At 49.1% G+C, this 5,300-nt stretch overlaps 1 long non-coding RNA gene across 1 annotated transcript; it reads right to left on the reverse strand.

The window, feature by feature from the left end:
- Positions 1-3,562: 3,562 nt before the first annotated feature.
- On the reverse strand, positions 3,563-4,884 carry LOC138445701 (uncharacterized). Its single transcript, XR_011258969.1, has 3 exons — positions 4,817-4,884; positions 4,520-4,624; positions 3,563-3,866 (listed from the first exon to the last, which is right to left on the reverse strand). It is a non-coding gene; the product is annotated as an uncharacterized lncRNA (long non-coding RNA).
- Positions 4,885-5,300: the final 416 nt, after the last annotated feature.

The following is a 5,300-nucleotide window of genomic DNA, read 5'->3' on the forward strand; positions in this document are numbered from 1 at the left end:
GCAATGCCAGACCCTGCTCAGAAAGAACCCACCTTCTAGCGCATCCTTGTGTCTGCTCTGGGGTGGAGAAACAACACAGGGTGCAGTGGAACCTGAAGGCAAAATACACCACGCAGACTGTGGGTGGGGCTTGCAGGGCCAGAGAGGGTCCATAGAGGAGAGGACAGCCAGGCCGAGACCTGGAGGAGGAGGAGGAGCTAGCAGGTGAGGAGAGGAGGTGAGGGTGTGAGGAAGGGTCCAGGCTAATAGGTGGCACCTGCACAGGTCACAGACAGGCGAGGGCTGCGCAGCTTTGGGGAAGGAGGAACATTCTGTCCAGCAGAGTGATGGGGAAAGTCAGAGCCAGGTGCTACAGAACAAATGGACTGGGCAGGGCCTGAAGGGAACAGCTGGTGCTGAGACAGAGCCCTTTGGGAAGCATCCCAGGCAGCACCCAGTCTCCCTGCCCCCGCCCCCAGTGGGAATGGAGGCTACAGCATCACCATTGATGCGGTGCATGGGGGTCTCCCTCCCTGGACCACGCTTCCCCCACATCTGCATCCTCAAGGTTAGGGCTTCCTCACATTTTCCCAGTCTTTGTCAAAACATCACGTTCTCCCATGGCCTGTCTTAATTAGTCTATTTGCAACATCTACACTTTCCCCAGCCCTGCTCTGTTTTTCTCCGCCCTTGCCATCACTCACACACTATACATTTTGCTCCTCTACCTGCTTACTGTCCAGCTCCCTCATTTCTTGTCTGTTTTGTTCACAGCCTAGATGCTGGGCATGTAGAAGGCACTCAAGAAACATCTGTGGGATGAAAACTGCTCATGACAGCTCCTATACACTGAGGACTTACCATGTGCCAGACTTTGCCTTCACACTTTACATCAGTTCAGTTCAGTTCAGTCCAGTTGCTCAGTCGTGTCCGATTCTTTGTGACCCCATGAATCGCAGCACACCAGGCCTCCCTGTCCATCACCAGCTCCTGGAGTTCACTCAGACTCACGTCCATCGAGTCAGTGATGCCATCCAGCCATCTCATCCTCTGTCTTCCCCTTCTCCTCCTGCCCCCAATCCCTCCCAGCATCAGAGACTTTTCCAATGAGTCAACTCTTCACATGAGGTGGCCAAAGTACTGGAGCTTCAGCTTTAGCATCATTCCTTCCAAAGAAATCCCAGGGTTGATCTCCTTCAGAATGGACTGGTTGGATCTCCTTGCAGTCCAAGGGACCCTCAAGAGTCTTCTCCAACACCACAGTTCAAAAGCATCAATTCTTTGGTGCTCAGCCTTCTTCACAGTCCAACTCTCACATCCATACATGACCACTGGAAAAACCATAGCCTTGACTAGATGGACCTTAGTCGGCAAAGTAATGTTTCTGCTTTTGAATATACTATCTAGGTTGGTCATCACTTTTCTTCCAAGGAGCAAGTGTCTTTTAATTTCATGGCTGCAATCACCACCTGCAGTGGTTTTGGAGCCCCAAAAAATAAAGTCTGACACTGTTTCCACATCTATTTCCCATGAAGTGATGGGACCAGATGCCATGATCTTCGTTTTCTGAATGTTGAGCTTTAAGCCAACTTTTTCACTCTCCTCTTTCACTTTCATCAAGAGGCTTTTTAGCTCCTCTTCACTTTCTGCCATAAGGGTGGTGTCATCTGCATATCCGAGGTTATTGATATTTCTCCCAGCAATCTTGATTCCAGCTTGTGCTTCTTCCAGTCCAGCGTTTCTCATGATGTACTCTGCATATAAGTTAAATAAGCAGGGTGACAATATACAGCCTTGACATACTCCTTTGCCTGTTTGGAACCACTCTGTTGTTCCGTGTCCAGTTCTAACTGTTGCTTCCTGACCTGCATACAGATTTCTCAAGAGGCAGGTCAGGTGGTCTGGTATTCCCATCTCTTTCAGAATTTTCCACAGTTTATTGTGATCCACACAGTCAAAGGCTTTTCCCTTATTTATCCTCACAACCAACCTACCCCCATTTTACAGATGTGCAAACTGAGGCCGAGGGAAGGAAAGTAACTTGCTCCAAGTACACATCTAGTCAGTGGTGGAGCTGGGATTCAGATTGTTAGATCTGGGGTCTGCAGTTTCTACTGTTGGGTTCCCTCAGGAGACAGCTTTAGCGTTTCCAAGAATAGACGATATCCAAGAAGTGTGTGTGCTTTCACATCCCTCCTCATCGTGCTCACACGCACATAGCTCAGTAAACAAATTCCGACGACTGCATGCTCAAATTCAGAGGGCCGATTAGCAAATCCAAAGCGGTGGTGTTGGCTAAGTCGTTGGCATGAAGCTTTAACTCGCGGATGTGTGTCAAGAGTTTTGCAGTAAATCTCTAGGGTGGAACTCCTGGAAATGGGGATGCGCTTTCCCATAGCCTGTGGTTCCCAGGCTACCCTGGGAGTCTGCTAACTCTTGTATCCTTCCCAGAGCTTCATACTTTGCCTTGGCACCTGGAGTCCAGACAGGAGGCTGCCTGCGGGCAATCTTATAGAAAAAGCATTCTTTTTCCCTATGAAACACAGCATAGCCATGCCCAAGTGTCTTATCTAAACTGTGAATAAACAACAAGGACAGAGAGCAGTACCCTGACTCATTTCACCCTTTCAACCTCTGTTCGAGGGTGTGAGGGGCTCTTGTCCTTTTATCTCAGAGATGGAGGCTGAGAGATCAGGGACTCACGTCAAATTGCAAAAGCCAGGGTCGGGGCCCTGAAGGGGGACTCCAGCCCAGGACGCTAGCCCTCAGTCCCCTGCATGTCCCTTGGAAGGTGCTGGTCAACTTGGTTTCCACTGTGAGGTCTAGGTGCATCTGCTGCACAGCCCCTGGGTCTGAGAGGCTTGTCAGGTTTTATCTCTGCTCCCCCACGGCTGCCTCCCTCAGCCAAAGCCCACATTTTGAGTAGTTCTAGGTTGGTTTCCTTGGGAGAGAAAAGGATGACACAAATGACTCTGTCTTTCACTTCCCAGACCCCACCCAGTGAACTTTTAAGATGTGGAAATTTTATTAAATCCCTCAGCATAGCTTCTTTTTACATGTTCTGTGGTTTAACTCTCCCTGGGTCTTTTTGCTTATGATTTTAGCTTTTTCCTCACCCTCTTTAAACCTGAGCTGCCTCTCAACTGCACCCAAGTGCTAACGCTTCTAGTCTTTGTATTCATATTGATAGTATTTGCTAATGGCCTTGCACAGAGTCAATAGGTATGGACCCACATCCAGTGAGTGGCTCACTTTGTGGGCTAGAGTCCTCTCGGGATGAACCTGAACTTTCATCTGTCCAAACTCCCCTCCCTGGAACCAGTCACAGGGCATTTGCTCCTGCTGGTGCCCATGACCTTTGCTCCCTCCCATCCATCCAGATTGGTCCCTTCCTCATTGGAGACAGCCCTAGGCGAGTCTCCTTGGCCCACAAAGTCTTTTCTGACCACTGTGATGCCCACAAGGTTTCCCCAGTCCTCTTATATCCTGAAGGATTATGTCGGCCTCACTGAGCTGGTGACACATTCGATTCTAGAATTATCCTTAGAAAAGACAAAATGAATTATAAAGACACAAATCTGTATTTTATTATTATTTTTTAAATTTAACTTTTATTTATTTTTATATTTTTGGCTGTGCTGGGTCTTTGTGGTTGTGCTCCAGCTCTCTGTAGCTGCAGATGGCAGGGCTACTCTCTAGTTGAGGTGTGTGGGCTTCTCGTTGTTGTGGAGCACAGACTCTAGGAAAGGCGGGCTCCAGTAGTTTCAGCACATGGGTTGCGTAGTTGCGGCTCACAGGCTTAATTTCTCCAAGGCAGATGGGATCCTGCCAGACCAGGGATCGAACCGGTGTCCTCTGCATGGCAAGATGGATTCTTAACCACTGGACTGCCAGGAAAGCCCAGGAAAGTGTATTTTAGAAAAATGAACTACCCCACCCTCAAACAGTCCAAGCCCCCAGACAACCCACTATAAATGTGGTTGGTATTTTGCATTATTTAATTTTCATACATTCACATGCATTCAAACTATCTTGAAAGCAGGAACAGGGGTTGAGGCAGGCATCCAGACTCCCCAAGCAGCATCTAGCCAGGCTTTTGCCATTATTGTTTAATTGGTCCTACATGGGCTGTGCCACTGACTCCGGACAGCCAGCCCCAAGAGCAGGGGGTAAAAACCTCCTCCTCACAGCTGAAGCCACCAGGACGCAGTGGACTTCACAGAGTCACCTGAGGTCACATAGCTAGTGAGAAAGAGAGTGAAATTGGAACTGGCGTCTTCTGACAAGCCCAGTTGTTCTGGGAAAAACACTGAAGGACGCTTGACTTCCCTAAACCTCACTCCCCGAGTGCCTGGCCCTGCAGAGCTGAGGTTAGCGAAAAAACGAAAAAACGTGTCGCAATCCTTCATTGCTCTGGGGGCAGCCAGACGGGGCTTCTCATCTGTGACTCGATACGGGCCCTGGGTGGCAGTTCCTTTCAGGCCACTGGTTCAGCGTCCACCTGGGTGAATCATCAACCATCAGCCAGCTGTCGCCTCACCTTTAGCTCCATGCGGCGTGAAGCTTGTTTTCTTTTGCTGGCATCAAACAGTCACCTCTGACACGTGGTGAGATGCAGGACATTGCCTCCAAGTCAAACACAGACCTGCAGGAAAAACAGATTTGTGGAATACAAGTGCTCTAGGGTACCAGGAGCTGGCTTCTCCCTACCAAGCTCCCACAGCTAGTGGGGATGTCACCTGCCTCCAGGAAACAGATGGAACAAGCGGGTTAGCTGGGAGCGTGAACCAGGCCAGGCAGCCCTGGGGGCCCTGAAATCCCTGTTCCCTGGGCTCACATTTCTCACGTGAAACTCGGGGGTCAGCGTGGCCTTGGTCCCTGCCCTCCATTCTGCAGTCCCTGCTGAAATCCCAACCGCAGTGGGTGGGCAGGCGGGTTCAGTTCCATGATTAATTGCCAGAGCTTCATGTTGGTGTCAATGTCCTGTCAAGGGATTTGATTTCAGCACTGGCAGCCAGTAAAAGAAGGTTCTTAGGAGGTCTTTGGTGACTGTGGGAAGGCTCTGGGCCCTGGCATGGACCCCTTGCCCTGCTCTGTGAAAGAATTTCCCAGGGAGCCCCTCAGGATAATTATAGATGCTTCAAGACACCTATTTCTTTTACTTCAAGAATTACATATTTATTTTAATACATTTTAAAATATACTCAGCATATCAAACTGCAATTTCATATATTGCTTAATATTTTTTAAAAGTGACTTGGTTAAAACAAGCAAATGATAATCCAGGTTATGAGGATATAGCAAAACTCTAACGGAGGAGC

Source organism: Ovis canadensis, chromosome 9 (assembly GCF_042477335.2).
Source record: "Ovis canadensis isolate MfBH-ARS-UI-01 breed Bighorn chromosome 9, ARS-UI_OviCan_v2, whole genome shotgun sequence".
NCBI classification, from domain to species: Eukaryota; Metazoa; Chordata; class Mammalia; order Artiodactyla; family Bovidae; genus Ovis; species Ovis canadensis.